Here is a 16,959-nt window from a genome sequence, read left to right on the forward strand (position 1 = left end):
CCAAACTCAGGTTTTGTCCCCAGGCTCCAGTTTGCCTGGATGCGTCTCTGCCACGACTGGCCAAACTAAATTTCCTCTCATCCTGCACTGGAGACAAAAATAGTAATGACTGTTTGCCAAGTACTTGCTGCTTTTGCAAGGCAGATTATCAATATATGGTCAGCTTGTTTAGCTGTGGCATAAAGCCACACAAAGAGATAATCTTTACCAGTAGCAGGGGCATGGGGGCTAGTTGTTGCTGTTGAAAATGAGACCCCCCAGCTACCTTTACATTGTATCTAATTATAGGTGATAACAGTCTCAATAACCTGGCACAGTTTACGAAGAATAATGTGGTAAAGATCACAGCTACTGTGCATCATCCCTTCTGTATCCTTGCTGTCTCTTGCTGTATGGCATAATGAACTTGAGTCAAGGAATAGATCAAGCACATCCTAAATCTCACTGATTTCCTCTCATAGGTAATTTTTCCCCTTTAGAACTCTCTGTTGATAAAGCACAAATATTGTTCTATGCTATTGCCACATGGAGGCAACATTGGGCTTTCTTAAACTATGGATGATATGTATTTTAATTTTTTATGATGTTCTTAGATATTGTGATTGGCTTCCCAAAGGTAAAGATTTGCCAAGTCCACATATGGAAGGATTGGTAGGCATATAGAAAATACTTTATTGTGGACTCAACTCATGTGGCACCTAGATTCTGGAAGCCCCTCCCTCAGAGATTTACTGTGTAATCCTAAATACACTTACTGAGAATAAGATCAACTGAATATACCTGAATAGATCAGTTTAGAATTGCTTTTTTAGGGCTGTCCATTCCAAGTTGAGAAATTCCTAAAGATTTGATGGTGGTGAATTTGTTGGACTCCTTAGGTGTGCTCTACTAAGAAGAACTTCTCATGTATTCAGTGATGGCACCTGAACTGGTAAGTGGCTGCTAGTCTTCTTAGAAGCTTACCTCCTGCTGCAGGGTTTCTCCCAGCTTTTACAGAAGTGAGTGCTCTCTCTCTCCCAGCTGTATTCAACAAACTGTCCCTACTGTCATATCGCTAGATTTCTGCTATCTTTCATTGGCTCCTCCTGCATCTTGAGTATCCTTCTTTCCAGATAGGGTTACCAACAGGCCTAAAGAAAAATGCCCTGTCTCTTTAATTGAAACTTAATGTGTGGCAATGGGTAGTTGAAACTTTTCATCACATGATTAATAGTATCACCTGGTAAATAAGACCCCATTAAGCTAATCAATATTTCTATCCTCTAAGGGTGGAGCTGAGATTTTTGCTGCAGTGGTAAAAATAAACTCTCAAGCCAGCTTTGTTCAATCATCGACTATTAGGGTCTGCTACAAGGGAAGTCAGTCCACCTTTTGAAGCTGCCATTCCCACTAGGTCAGGGGTCTGCAACCTGTGGCTTTCCACATGTTCATGGACTACAAATCCCATCAGCCCCTGCCAGCATGGCCAATTGGGACGCCATTTATAATGTATGTACTGGGTATCTGTTCAATCGGTGCTGTACTTGATAAAAACTTGCATTTGTGTATTTATAATGCTATGCATAAGATAAGACATTCTACATATTTGTGAACATAGAAGTTTTGTGACACTTAATACAAATCTAAAAAGTGGTTCTCTTATAGTTATATAATTGTATAAGATAGACAGTTTTGTGTGTGTATGTGTGAGTGTATATATACATATTAATTTATGCATAGATGTTTATGTTTCATTTGCTTTAAAATTGTTACACTATTTATAGTTTTAATAACTTTGATTATCTATGAGGTTACATATTACCAAAACAAACACAAACAATTTGATGTAATTTAAGTTGTTTATTGCATCCATGTGGAGCAGAATGATTGTATGTACAGACTTTTAATATACCGTACCTTTGAATAACAGAAGATAGATATTTACATTGTTATTATTGCCAACTTATATACGATTTATGTTGTTATGGTAGCTTGGAGTTCAGTTGTAATTCCAAGATCTATTTGGAGGCGATATTCCTAAAAGGAAAGTATTCTTCCCATATGGAAATTTCCCTGTGAGGCTGGAGTTGGGCTGAAAGATGTAGATTTGCTGTTCCCTTTTCCAGCCTCATAAAGGCAGCTTTCCTATGAAGTCAATGAACTGTGCTGTTTCTAGCCTTCAAAACCCTAAGCATGGCTGTTTAATCCTCATAGCTCTGAAATTCACGTGAGCAGTTCTGTGGGGCTGATTGCCTGTAGCACTCCTATCAAGGAAGCATGAAGGGCAATATATTTATTTATTTATTTATTTATATTCGTTCCACTTTTATACCGCCCTCCCCCAAGGGGCTCAGGGCGGTTTACATCATAATATAAACAAGCGGATGAACAGAATAAAATATTAAAATTCATATCAGTTAAAATGCAGCGTTCCAAATCCAAATGCATCAATGAATGGGTGTGGGTGGGGTAAAGAAATTGCTGCTCACTAGCCCCCAATGCCATGTCTGTTTAATATGGCTAAAGCAGGGACTGGCATTTCTGAAAGTTCCCATAGTCAAAAGTTTGACAGTTTTAAAGAGACACTGTGTTTTGATGGGTTGGTTGGGGAAGGATGAAGAACTGCCTACAAAAACTTGATCCTTAGCTCAGCACCTGTAAAAGGAAATCTCCTCAAAGTACTGTTGTATGTGGGATGGGTAGAAAGAGGTTGATTCCCCACGGTCAATTAATTGCATGATACTCATGTGAAATATCAAGGTTTCAGCAAGAACTCCCCACTGCTTGAGAGCCGAACAGGGATTCATCCCGTTTCTGGTGCACGTTCTCCCCCTTTTCCCACGTGCTGACAGAATCTGCTTGCAAGTACAACTTTTCCTCTTAGCATGCTTTTGATTCAGTTTCGAAGGGAGGAACAGGGTCCAATCTGTCTTTAAAATTCCCACCGTGGAGAATGACGCAAGTTTAGCAACCAGTCAGCTCTTGGTGTGCGCTGAGCAATATGTACACAGCCTCTTCTGGGTTTAGATTTTGCTGTTGGTCTCGGCGAGAGACATTAGCATAGGAGAATGAAAAACGGCTTAAATGATTAACCATTCACCCTTCCAAACAAGCAAAAATCTGCTTAAGCGCCTAAACGCTTAAAAGTTCATCCTTGCAAACAGGCAAACCTCAGGTTGCAAAGAGCAGGGAAAAATTTCCTGTGCCAAAAAGGTCCCGCCCCAACACGGCATGCCAGCCAATCAGGAGAGACCCGCAAAGGAGATCGTGTGGTAGTGGGGATTGCTACATTTCTGGAATCCGAGATAGGCCTTCATGTCTTTGCTGAATACATGCTGTGGTGGGGAGGTGGAAACCCTGATGAAAAGGCGTGGTTTCTTTACAAACTTGGTTTGATCTAGATAGAATTTCCCTGTGGGGAATAGACCAGAGACAGCTCCTCATCCTTGAAATGTCCCAATTTGGCACTTTGCAGACTATTTTGAAATTTGCTCCAAGCACTCCTGAGGAACAGTGTGTGAGGAAGCTTTCTATGTATGTACAGCAATCCATGATGCTTAAAGCAGTTTTGGATACAGGAGCAGATATGCGAGGAGGTTTTCCATGCACTGGGTTTAAAGCCAGATGGGAAGATAAAAATCAAAGCATATGACATGCAGTTAAAAGAACAATTAGTTACCCATGTGGAAGTTACCATAGGGGACTGGACTGCAACTATACCTGTGCTAGTACATCAGGGGAATAACCTAGCATTTCTGGTAGGAACGGATGTTTGGTTTAAGATGAAAGAGGCACAGGGTCATGTTTGCCAGCTCCCAGTAGTTACCAGAAGCAAAAGTAGAGAGATTGGAAAGTAACAGTTGTTTACTGAGAAGAAGAAAATCCCCCTACAACACCATCAGAAAGAACAGAGAGGGAGTGTAGAAGAAAAAGGCTTGCACTTGACAGCTGCAGATCGGTCTGTCAGGGAAATAAACCAGATAGAGAGATCTGCAATAGACTCGGGAGCCTTAGGAATGTATTAAAAACATCTTCAGACCTGCAAGGATGCCGTGAGGCTGTAATGCCAGAATTGCTCAACTTAAATTAGGAGATAGTACAATCCATTGGTCAAATTATTTGTTATACAGGAAATTTATTCCAAAAAAGAGGACTGAGTCAGAGTCAGTGAAGCAATTAATAGCTCCCAAACCTCTTAGAAGGGAGGTTTCAAAACTAGCACATCAGGCCAGTGATGGGATTCAAATAATTTAACAACTGGTTGTTTACAAGCACTATTTTAACAACCGGTTCTGCCGAAGTGGTGCGAACCTGCTGAATCCCACCACTGCATCAGGCCCTTTCAGAAGCCAGGACTAGGCAACTCTATTTGGGGTGTTCCCAGCTTAGAGTGGCTGAGGCCGTTTCCGCATGAATGTGGAAACGGCCGGGTCGGCGTTTCCCCCTGCTCCAGCGGCGCAGGGCAGGGGGGCGTGTCCCCAGGCCTCAGCGACGCGCTGGAGACCTGGGGACAAGGTAAGTGCAGGGTGGGGGAGGCGTCCCGAAGCCGCTGCTGTTCGCTTGGCAGCGGCTTCGAGGCGGCGTTTCCCCAATAAGAGCGCTTCCAAGCGCTCTGGGGAAACGCCGGCTTTGCGGCGGTCGGGCGGCGCGAGGGCGGCGCAGCTGCGATACAGCTGCGCCCCCTGTGCGAATGGCGGCCTGGAGACAGCGTTTTTGCCGTCTCCAGGCCGCCATTAAATGCCCGTGCGGAAACGGCCTTAGGGAGCTGACTAACCCCCGTTATGTCCCTGGGAAGACCTTTTCCTGTGTTTGTATAATAGGTGCACTGCTGTATCTCTGGAGGCCGCACACAGCAGCAGCTCACCAATGACTGAATGTTGTGTTGCTGTGCATTTGGGTTGTCTCAACGTAGCTCCAAGATACGCCCACATTACACCTAGTCTACATGCTCAGCACTTGCATTATCCCCACCAGCAGGATAGCACTGGCCCAAGTCAAGGAAGACACAAAAGGAATAAAACACCCTTCTTGAAAAAAGGAAGTTTACAAGGATGTGGTGAACAGAAAAGAGTAAAAGTTTTGGCAAACAAATAATGTAAACGGAATGAGAATTTGAGGATCAGATTGCTAAAAACGTAAATAGAAACAGTAACCATTTCTTCAAATGTATCAGGAGCAGGAAGCAACCTAAGGAGAGGGTTCAGCTGGTTGCTGGATCACGAAAGAGGACTGCTGAAGGAAGAGGGGAAGAGGGGTGGCAAAGAAACGTCAAGAATTATGTGTGTGTGTTTTCCCCATGGAAAATTCATTTTATTTATTTAGTACATTTTTATCTCACCTTCTACCCAAAATGCTCAGGGTAACATATATCCCTCTTCTTTCCTCTGTAGTCACACAAATCCATCCAGAGTTTTCTTTCTTCTAGGGGCTCTCTTGATTCCCACTTTTGATTCTCACTCCATTTTCTTTTTACATTGTCCATCTGACAGCCTATCTCCATGGACAATCTCTTTCACCTTCTACCAGGTCTTTCTTTGCTGTGGCAAATATTGGCTCACAAAGCATATAACAAATCAGAATCTGTCAGCAACGGCCCAGTTGCTGCTCTTCCCACTGCAAAGATATTTGCACAGTTAATTTCCCCTTCCCTTGCTCACCAGCTTCCTCTCTGCCTTCCCTTGTAACATCTTAATTCTTGACCTCAAGGAAACACAGGAATGACAGAACAATAAAATCAGCAATCTATTATATGAATTTATTCTGACACCGTGATTTGTAATCAGTACTCTTTAAATTCTTTTCCATTTGGCTTCCAGAGCTCTGGAAACCCTCAGACTTGCTCTTGGTCTGGCTGCGTTCTCAGCTCGTCCTTTCTTTCATCCTTCAAAGCTCGCTCAAGAAACATAAAGAAAGGCTCCTGGCCCTTCTCCCTCTTCCAGCTACCAACAAGGAGATAAATAAAAGGATTGATAGAGCTAGCCATGCAATAGAATATCAAAAAAATAGAATAAAATTGGACATGATACATCAATGTCATAGAAAAAACAATCCAACCAATAATATCTGTAGCTGGCCGCATTATAAGATACAGAACAACAATAGCAAAAATGGTAACGTCAAGCCTCGCTGGAAGGTTTTCCTCCGGGTGTCTTTTCATTCTGATAAAAATGGCCAAAGTGGAAAAGGCCATGGTGGGAGTAAATATTATAAAGACCACAATGTTGTAGAATATTTCTGCACTTTCACAAGGAACACCGGCAGTGTCTGAAGCGAAAAGGTATCTGTATTCACAAAAAAAGTGCTCTATTACTGATAGCAAAACAGACATGGTCCAAAGAAAGGCACATATAACTGGTGTTGGACACTTTTGTCGATGAGTTTGATACCAAACTGGGGAAAAGACAATCAGACACCTTTCAGAACTCATAGTGGTTAAAAAGTAGAGATTGGTTTCATGTCCAAATAAAAACATCATTACCATTACTTGTCTCATACGACTACTGATTAAAAAGGGGAAGAAGTATTCAAGACAACTAAAAAATAAATGTAGCATTTCAATAAAATCAGCAACTGCTAAATTTGCAGCGTACGCAATGAACTTTGTCTTCTTGATGGTGCAGCAGAGAAGCCAGAAGATAATTCCATTTCCAATAACTCCCAAAAGGCTGACTAGGAAACATATGGCTGAAACAGTTGAAAAATCCCCATTGAAAGTTTTCATCGATGTCAACTTCAGTTCTTCATTGTAGTTCTTGTCTGCATCAGCAGTGTGTAAAAACAAGAGGCTTGTCGGCAGCATAGTGACAGTAGCAAAGTGTTGCTTTAATTATTCTCCTCCTGCTAAAGTCAAATACAGTTGGTTAGTGGTTGAAGTGTCAGACTAGGATCTGGGAAACCCTGGTTCAAATCCCCACTCTGCCATGGACACTTGCTGGGTGATCTTGAGCCAGAGGTGTATCTGGAGCCAAGGGACAAAACCTGAGTCTGGCGCCCTCCCCCCCCCCCCATATGGGCTGCCACCCTCCACCACCATGACTAAACAATGATTTTTTGCACCAGCTCACAAAACACCTCCCACCCCCAGCATAACATACATGGCTCTCTCCCCACCAACTCTATTTCCTAATTTTGTCCTCGTACCAACCCTACGAGGTAGGTTGTTAGCCTGAGAAACAGCTCCAAGCCAGTGCAAGTGGGTGTTAAGCATGTAAATCTCTCACAAATCAACCCAAGCATAACATTTACCAAACAAATGTCAGCATCATCTCTCACAAAACACCTCCAGTGGAAACCACCCCAAAGCAGCAGCACTTTCAATGGTGTTTAAACTAGGGAGTCCAGATTCTTTTTTAAAATCCACCTTAAAGGGAGAATCTGGGGTCCCCAGTTAAAACAACATTGAAAATGATGCTGTTTGGCGGTGGATTCTCCCCCACCCTGAAACAGCATTACTTGCAATGTTTAAACTGTGGACCTCACATTCTCCCTTTATGCTGAAGGGGGTGGATTTAAAAGGAGAATCAGGGGAAATTTGGAATGTGCCTGCTATTAGAGGTGCCATTGTTAATCTAGCAGCACTAAAATTTCAGGGTATCTTTAGGAGACTCTCCTGATGATACCACCCAGGTTTGGTGAAATTTAGATCAGGGGGTCCAAAGTTATGGACCCTCAAAGGTGGAGCCCCCATCTCCTATTAGCTCCCATTGGAAACAATGGGGGATGGGGCACACCTTTTGGGAGTCCATAACTTTGGACCCCCTGAACCAAACCTTACCTAACTTGGGTGGTATCATCAGGAGAGTCTCCTGAAAAATCCCTGAAATTGTGGTGCTGCTAACCTAAAAACTGCCCCCCCCCCCCGCAGGCCGAAAACTTAAAAACACTAAAAAATACAAAACACACATAAACGAACCTGAAATTTTTGCACCCTCCACTAAGGGGCACCTTGAGACATGGGGTACCCCATGTCCCCTAGGCAAATATGCCACTGTCTTGAGCCAGTCACATACACGCAACTCTGACCATGGCTAGTATTTGGATGGGAGACCTCCAAGGAATACCAAGGGTGTAATGAAGAGGCAGGCAATGGCAACCTACCTCAGAACATCTGTTACATTGAAAACCCTATGGGGATACCATCAATCAGCTGTGATTTGACTGTCGCTCTCCCCACCCACCCCTCGCAAAAAAGGAGCTGAAATCTATCGAATACAGTTGAGAAAATTTTAAATGTCTGTTAAACATCTACCTGAAGGCATTGGGAGAGGTTGTCCGAGGATTTGTACCCTCTAAGGCCCAGGTCAAATGAGTCTAAGCTGGTCAAATGAGTCTAAGCTGGTCAAATGAGTCTGTGAGAGTCTTGAATAGGTGGCTAGAGAAGGCAATAGGATGGATGAAGACCAATAAACTAAAGCTCAAACTAAACAAGACTGAGTTGCTGTTGGCCAATCAAGAAACTGCGATCCACACATGTTCTAATCCCATCAAAGTGGAAGCATGCAGGAAGCAGAACACTGATTCAGAACTCAGGCAATTAGTTTGATTTTTGACTCTTTTTTAACCTAGAAGCTATTTTTCTGCTACCTAAAGACTTGTAGCTGTTAGTCAGTGTTAATGCTACTATTTTTTTATTTCTAGTATTAGCATTAGCTGTTAGCAAGCTGTTAGCAAGTTATAAGCAAGCGGAAATATGGGAGGAAAGGAGCCCCTTTGGCATGGACTTAAAGGAAACTAGTCTGCTACTAGTTTGTTTTTTTTACCTGATGAGTGATGAAGCTCCTGTGAGCAGAGGAGAGAACAGCAGAATTTGCTTGGGCCACAAGACGTCTCTTCGACTCCTGAGCAGCCCTGGCATAGGGGGTTGATGGCAGCAGCCCCCAACAGCAACCGGCTGAGGCACTCGGGCAGCAATTCCAGGGTTTTCCCAAGCTGTGAGATGCCCCTTCAACTCAACTCCTGAGGAGCCCTGGAATGGGGTGGGGGTCGGTGGCAGCACCCCCTCAACAGCAACAGCATTTGACTGAGGCACCCAGGCAGGGCCCGGCTGGGCGAGACTGCATGTGGCAAATTTCCATGTGACAGCATTCGGGCCCATGGGGGCGGCGACAGCTATGACTCACCAGCAGTGTGAGTGCTGGGGGGGGGGCATCTATCTGTCACTGGCAGCCCCCAGATGGGAATGGGGGCCAGAAGCAGGGGCTACCACAAAATGCAAAGGACCATCATGCTTGGAACTATTGTGCTGGAACTATCATGCACAGAACTGTCTTGCCTGACAGCTGCGGCAAGAACATGGCAGCAGACAACCACACCCCAAGGAGAACAGAGTTCAGCGTTACTATGTTGACTGTGGGGGAGGGTTGGGGTTGGTGCTTACAGCTGTTACACACTTTGATTGCATTAGCATGTTTAATTGTTTGTATTGTTAGATAGTAATGCTGTTATATTCTTAGTCGTTTTAGTGTTAGGGTAGTATGTTTATGTATTAAGTAAGTTTATTGTAAAGCACAGGGGTTGCCTTTGAAAATGGTCCAGAAACTTAAATTGGTCCAAAACATAACAGCTAGGTGGACAAGGATCATACCATCCAATTGCTGAAAATCTTCACTAGCTGCCTTTCAAAGTGCTGGTTCTCATCAACAGATTGGGGCCATGGCGTTTGAAAGGCTATCTCCTCTTGAACTGTCCATCTTTCCAGTTCTGCCTCCCAAGTCCTGCTTCCTGCACTGCTGCCTTCAGAAGTGAGGTGCATGGTGACAACAGGCAGGGCATTTTATGGGATTGCACAGAACATCCTCTCTCATGGCGTTCACTGAGTCCTACTTTACTATGAGGAGTCAAGCCAAAACATATCTTTTTACCCAGGGTTTTATTTAGCAACTTTATTTTTCCAAATGTTATGTGGTCTCCATCTGGTTTTGGTCTATTTTATATTATTGGTAAGTCCCTGGACAGTTTTTAATGACTTGTTTTAATACTTGCATTTAATGGCTTATGTGGTTGTAGTTTTTAAATTTACTATATGTTTATTTGTAAGCCACCTCAAGGAGCCCATGGAGAGGTGGAGAAAAACTGCCAGGAACAAGCTTAAAAAACACACTAAGAGGGATGCCATATTCTGATTCTGGACTTTGGTACCAATAGAAGTGTTCTGTGTGACCAAGTCCTCGTTCCCCACATTAGTATGCATAGCAGCCAGCTAACCTTTCCTGCAGCCTTGAGAATCCTTATTTGAATCACAGTAGCCACAGCCCTAGAAAACAGTCACACCCCTGGAAACAGCACATCTGTCCTCTAGCTCACAAAAGATATGCTAACTCCAACCAGCCCTAACACAATCAGTTTCCTGTATTCTATTCTTACCTTGCCTACCACTCCCTTCCCTGTTACCAGGAACCATTCAACTTTAATCTGAATTGGAATTCCCCCGAGTTGTAATCTCATAAATTCCAACCTAAATCTTGTCAAAAGCTGGATGCTGTCTGGCTTTGACTCATCAAGCCTTTGTTCATCATATTGTTTTCTCCTGAGAATTGAAACTTTCCACTTTTCTGGACTGCCTTTGGTTCAGTTGCACTGTTTCCAGACATCTCTCCCTTCTTCTCTCCATCCAGACTAGCAGAGGTGTACTTTACTGCCCATGGGGACATGGGACATCCCATGTCCCTGGACGCACACCATTTCATCATGTAATGCACCATTCACTAGCTGAGTTGTTTGCTGCAGCTGCAGGCCAGCTCCCTCCCCCCCCCCAGAGGTGGGAGAGGGCAGGGGCAAGCCTGCAGGGAGGTGGACGGTGGGGTTTGGCAGTGGGTGGCCCAGGTGGGCACTGGGCCGGCAGGCCGGTCCAAGAGACCAGGAGCTGGCCTGCCACCACAGCGCCAGTCTAAGTTACCCCCAAGACTTTCCCTCCAATCCCTGCCCCTGATCCCTGCCCTTCCTGCTGTCTCCCCTAAATGGAGTGGGGGGAGAAGGGTCGGGGGCACGGAGAGCCGGTCATGCCCGCAGGTGCCCTTTTGGTCTGGTACGCCACTGCAGAATAGGCATTGGGGTCTTCATTCCTGGACCTTTCTCCTCTAGACCAAGTAAATACCATCCTTCCCGCAACAAACCTCCACTATTCCAAATCTATCCCCCTCTTTCTAAATGTTAGGCTTCTTCAAAATTCCTTCTTCTGTGTGTATTTTGCAACTTGTGTGTGTAAGTTCATTATTTTACTTTTCCAATAAAATTGTTAACAACTTCTAAATTCTGGCCTCCTGCAGTTTCCTAAGGAGAAAGACTGCCATAAACTCTGGTGGAAGGGCTCACAGCCTATGCCTCTCACATTCAGAAGTCTGTCCCTAGCTAATTCCTCATCTAAATGGGACAGATAATCCCTCTAATTCAAGTAACAGCAGGACCTGTATCCAATCAGGAGGCCAAAATAAGTCCATTCTGTTGGAATCTACAGGGAAATATCCAGTGTAGTTACAAAGTAGTCATCTGACTGTGGTGAGAAGTCCAAAGGTTCCTGAAATTGGATGTCAAGGCATTTAGGATGTGGTCTCTGAGTTGCTGAAATCCCATTTTCAGACTTAGAAAACCTTCATATAAGCAGTGGAGAGTGAAACATGAAAACTTGCCTTACCATGTTAGAATTGAGTTTCTGACAGATATATGCTGTTCTCTATATTTGTCTATTTCTTCCCCTCCCCACGTCCACCATGCTTATGTAACACATGGAATGGAGAATCTCATTACCTCACAGCAATTGTGTGGTGAAGCTCACTGTGATATCATTTGGTGTCCATTTCAATGCAGCTGCTGTCTAGAATTTGGGTTGGAAACCAGCAGTGGGATTCAAATAATTTGACAACTGTTTGTTTACAAGCACCATTTTAACAACCGGTTCTGCCGAAGCGGTGCAAACCTGCTGAATCCCACCATTATTGGAAACTCCCTTGAATGCTGTCTACTAGTGGAAAGAGGGCTTCACATGAAGCCATTGTATCCACGGGCAGGCCATTTTTTGACAGTACTTGGAATGAATTGCCAAGTCTCACGGGCCGTGGTTCTTCAGGATCAAAGAATATCTTGATGTAAGAGAGATCCGAAGCACTGCTGAGTAATGGTTACAGTGCCAGACTAGCAACTGTTTCAAAGGATGATTGGTGACCTTTTTCTAAACTGTGGAGGGCTGCAATGAGAATTCAAATGGAATAATGCCAAGTACTACACTGTCGTCTTTGGATAATTTCAAAACACATAATAACAGATAATTTCATAACACACACACACATATATATTATACAGCCTGTTGTCTTTCGATAATTAAATAACACAATATGCTTATTTCACACAGAAATTAATATTGGCTAACTAAGCACATTGATATATCAGAATCTGTCTACAGTGGCCCAGTTGCTGCTCTTCCCACTGCAAAGATATTTGCACAGTAAATTTCCCCTTCCTTTGCTCACCAGCTTCCTCTCTGCCTTCCCTTCTAACATCTGAATTCTTGACCTCAAGGTAACACAGGAATGACAGAACAATAAAATCAGCTATCTATCATATGAATTTATTCTGACACCGTGATTTGTAATCAGTACTCTTTAAATTCTTTTCCATTTGGCTTCCAGAGCTCTGGAAACCCTCAGGCTTGCTCTTGGTCTGGCTGTGTTCTCAGCTCGTCCTTTCTTTCATCCCTCAAAGCTCTCTCAAGAAACATACAGAAAGGCTCCTGGCCCTTCTTCCTCTTCCAGCTACCACCAACAAGGAGATAAATAAAAGGATCGATAGAGCTAGCCATGCAATAGAATATCAAAGAAAGAAAATAAACTTGGACATGATAATTGAATTGCATGGAAAAAACAATCCAACCAATAATATCTGTAGCTGGCCGCATTATAAGATACAGAACAACCATAGCAAAAATGGTGACGTCAAGCCTCGCTGGAAGGTTTTCCTCCGGGTGTCTTTTCATTCTGATAAAAATGGCCAAAGTGGAAAAGGCCATGGTGGGAGTAAATATTATAAAGACCACAATGTTGTGGAATATTGTTGCAGCTTTACAAGGAAAAGTGCCAAGGTTCAAAGCTAAAATGTATCTGTAGGTGCACAAAAAGTGGTCTAATACTGATAGCAAAACAGACACGGTCCAGAGAAGGGCACATATAACTGCTGTTGGACACTTTCGTCGATGAGTTTGATACCAGACTGGGGAATAGACAGTCAGACACCTTTCAGTACTCATAGCGGTTAAAAAGTAGAGATTGGTTTCATGTCCAAATAAAAACATTATTGCCATTACTTGTCTCCTATGAATATTGATTAAAAAAGGGTAGAAGTATTCAACAAAACTAATAAATAAACGTAGCATTGCAAAAAGATCAGCAATTGCTAAATTCGTAACATATATGTTAAATTTCGTCTTTTTGATGATGCAGCAGAGAAGCCAGAAGACAATTCCGTTTCCAATAACTCCCAAAAGGCTGGTTAGGAGACATATGGCTGAAACAGTTGAAAAATCCAGGTTGATAGCTCTGATTGACTTGAACTTCAGTTCTTCATTGTAGTTCTTGTCTGCATCAGCAGTGTGTAAAAACAAGAGGCTTGTCGGCAGCATAGTGACAGTAGCAAAGTGTTGCTTTAATTATTCTCCTCCTGCTAAAGTCAAATACAGTTGGTTAGTGGTTGAAGTGTCAGACTAGGATCTGGGAAACCCTGGTTCAAATCCCCACTCTGCCATGGACACTTGCTGGGTAATCCTGAGCCAGTCACATACACGCAGCTCTTACCATGGCTAGTATTTGGCTGAGAGACCTCCAAGGAATACCAAGGGTGTAATGCAGGGGCAGGCAATGGAAACCCACCTCAGAACATCTCTTACATTGAAACTCCTATGAAAATACCATCAATCAGCTGTGATTTGTCAGTCTCTCTCCCCATCCCCACCCCACAAAAAAGGTGTTGAAATATATCAAATACAGTTAAGGAAGTTTTCACTGTCAGTTAAACATCTACATGAAGGCATTGGGAGACATTGTCCAAGGATTTGGACCAGAGGTGGGATTCAACTGGTCACACCGATTCTACCGAACTGATAGCTAACCGGTTGAATCCCACCCTGGCACCACCCTGGCAGGCCTTGTTCTGAGGGTTCCTCATGGCCCAGATAACTCCTCAACTGTGGGTCTCCTACATGAATTGCATTCTGCTGGCAGGCAAGCTGAGGAGTCTAGAGAAACTACAAAGCCAGCAGCTCTTCCAGCCTGTTTAGTGGGAAGGCCGCATCTGGCTGGGAGCAGGGGGCAGAGGTGTGCATTGCCGCCGAGGCCAGGTGAACTGGGACCCGCCTGAGCCTTCAGCACTCTGAGGGGAGCACTGTGCTTGGCAAGTCCTCCTGGAGGGTGGTGAGAAAGCGCTTCTGAGAACAAAGGCCAACTTGGCTGGGGGCAGCTTCCCCGATGGGTGGGCCCGGTGTGGCTGGGGCAAGCAGCTGGAGAGCCTGCTTGCCTGCCTACCAGAACTGACAGAAGGGCTCTGCATGGCCCCAGGCAGAGCAAAAGCGTGGCCAATGTACCTGGTCCAGGACAGGTCTGGCAGGAGTTGAAGGGGCCACTGAGGCTCTGCTCCTGTTCCACTGCACCAGGTGCAGCCCCTGGTTTAAGGCTTGTAGAGGGCTTCGGGCCGGGAATGGCTATTGCCTTGCAGGAGTGGCTACTGAGAGCAAACCTGTCACCTGCTGGGGGCTCTCTTGCCCCACCCGCCCAGAAAGGGAAGGTGGTGACTTTGGGAGGGCTGCTGGGAGGGGGCTGATCAGCCACAGATCAGGCCACATGTGTGGCGCAGCCTGCCGAGATGGGCAGGCCTCCCCCAAAGACCGCACTGCCGGCCCAGAGGCACGCAGAGAGGCCTGATCGGCTGCCGGCTGGCCCTTTTTGGCCCTCCCCAAAGCCACCGCCTTCCCTCACCTCCCCCTGCCCAACATCGGAAAGGGAGGCCGGGGGCACAGCAGTCAGGTACATGGGCAGTGGGGGGTGCACAGCGGAGGGCCCTGAACCAGTTGTTGCTCTGTCTTACTACTGATTTGTAGTAGGCCCTAAATAGCTGGGTCAAAAGGGTTTGTGGGAGTCTTGAATGTGTGTCTGGAGAAGGTAAAAGGTGGATGAAGACCAATAAACTGAAGCTCAACCCAAACAAGACAGAGTTGCTGTTGGTCAATCAAGAAACTGCTCAGGAGCTGTTGAGTCAGCCTGTACTGGAGGGGTTTTTACTTGAGGGGCTACTTGATTCCAGCTTATCTTTTAGTTACTATACCAGCCGTTGCCATTCCTTGAAAAACAAAAAAAATCTAAGGTGATCTATGCATGTTCTAATCTCATCCAAGTAAGATTATTGTAAAGGGGGTTGCCTTTGAAAAGTGTCCAGAAACTTCAGTTGGTCCAAAATATAACAGCTAGGTGGACAAGGATCATATCACTCCATTACTGAAAATCTTCACTAGCTGCTTTTCCAAATTCAAAGTGCTGATTCTTATCAACAGATTGGAGCTAGATTGGTTCAACAGATTGGGGCCATGGCATTTGGAAGGTTTTCTCCTCCTGAATTGTCCATCTTTCCAGTTCTGCCTCCCAAGTCCTTATCCCTGCACTGCTGCCTTCCAGGAGCATACTGCCTATAGGGACGTGGGATAACCATGTCCCCAGACATATGCCTTTCAGTCATCGAGTGCCGGCCAGGTCCGCAAGCCCAGCCAGGTCCCCATGCTGAGCACTGGCCAGCTCCCTGTGCCCGGCCTCTCCCACAGTTCGGCGACCCAGCCAGTGCCCGGCAGCTCCCCTTTTTCTGGGCCACTCCTCGTCAGCGCTCAAGGCCAGGCCCAGCCTCATGACCAGGAGGCCTCTCCCCCCGCCCCCCCAGGAGTCTGATTGGTGTGCAAGGTCGGGCCCTGCCACATAGCCGGAAGTCCCCTGCAGAGGGGGTGCTCTGGGCTACTTCTGTCCCCAGCTAGCCACCAGAGCCACTGCAGTAAGAGGAGCGGGGGCAGAGGGTGCTTGACCAGGAGTTTCCTCCCGGAAGCTGTTTTCCCTCAATACACCTCTGCTGCCTTCCGAAGTAAGGTGGGTGACAACAGGCAGAGCATTTTATGTGGTTGCACAGAGCATCCTCTCTTATGATGTTCACTGGGTTCCTGCTTTACTATGAGGATTTGAGCCAAAACATATCTTTTAACTCAGGGTTTTACTTAGTGGCCTAATTTTTCTAAATGTTATATGATCTGCATATAGTTTTGGTCTATTTTATATTATTTGTAAGTCCCTAATCCTATCACACGCTTCCTGCCCTGCTACTGGGAACCATTCAACCTTACTCTGAATTGGAATTCCCAAGAGTTGTAATCTCAAAAATTGCAACCTAAATCTAGTCGAAAGCTGGATGCTATCTGGCTTTGACTCATCAAGCTCTCATCCATTGCATTGTTTTCTCCTGAGAATCCTTTGGCCCTTTCTGCAAAAACGCCATCCCCAGGGAGCCATTCGCACAGGCGGCACTGCCAAAACGCAGCAGCGCTGACCTGGCTCCCCTCCCCCTCCCCCAGGGCGGCTTGAGGCCGCCTCCAAAAACCTCCCTCCTGGAGGGAGGTTTTTGGAACAACAGCGCATTCCCGGCGGCGCGGTGCAAACGGCACTGCCGGGAATGCACTGTTTTCCCCGTCCCTCTCCCACTCACCTCGTCACCTTTGTCACCCTGCTGGCCTCCGAAGACCCTCCCTCGCTGTCCTCCGACCCCTGGAGGTCGGAGGGCAGCGTGGGCGGGTCTATGGAGGCCAGCAGGGCGACGAAGGCGACGAGGTGAGTGGGAGAGGGACAGGGAAGAGGCGGCTCCGTGCGGAGCCGCCTCTCCTGCACCGGCCTCTGTGGGGGCCGCTCACACGCTTCTGTGCAAACGGCCCCCACCCCTGCACCGGCAGAATTCCTGCCGGTGCAAGGGCATCCG

At 45.6% G+C, this 16,959-nt stretch overlaps 1 protein-coding gene across 2 annotated transcripts in view; it reads left to right on the forward strand.

Annotated features, from left to right (window-relative positions):
* The window catches only part of LOC125428126 (proto-oncogene Mas-like), a 35,202-nt gene continuing 18,243 nt past the window's right edge, over positions 1-16,959 (forward strand). Inside the window, exons 1-2 of one of the 2 annotated variants that reach the window (XM_048487791.1) lie at positions 1-461; positions 813-931. The gene's annotated coding sequence lies outside the window, so the exon portion shown is untranslated. Of the gene's footprint in view, positions 932-16,959 lie in introns of both variants that reach the window. The other variant, XM_048487782.1, reaches the window with a different exon arrangement.

The sequence above is a fragment of the Sphaerodactylus townsendi genome, linkage group LG01 (assembly GCF_021028975.2).
Source record: "Sphaerodactylus townsendi isolate TG3544 linkage group LG01, MPM_Stown_v2.3, whole genome shotgun sequence".
In the NCBI taxonomy this organism is placed as follows: domain Eukaryota; kingdom Metazoa; phylum Chordata; class Lepidosauria; order Squamata; family Sphaerodactylidae; genus Sphaerodactylus; species Sphaerodactylus townsendi.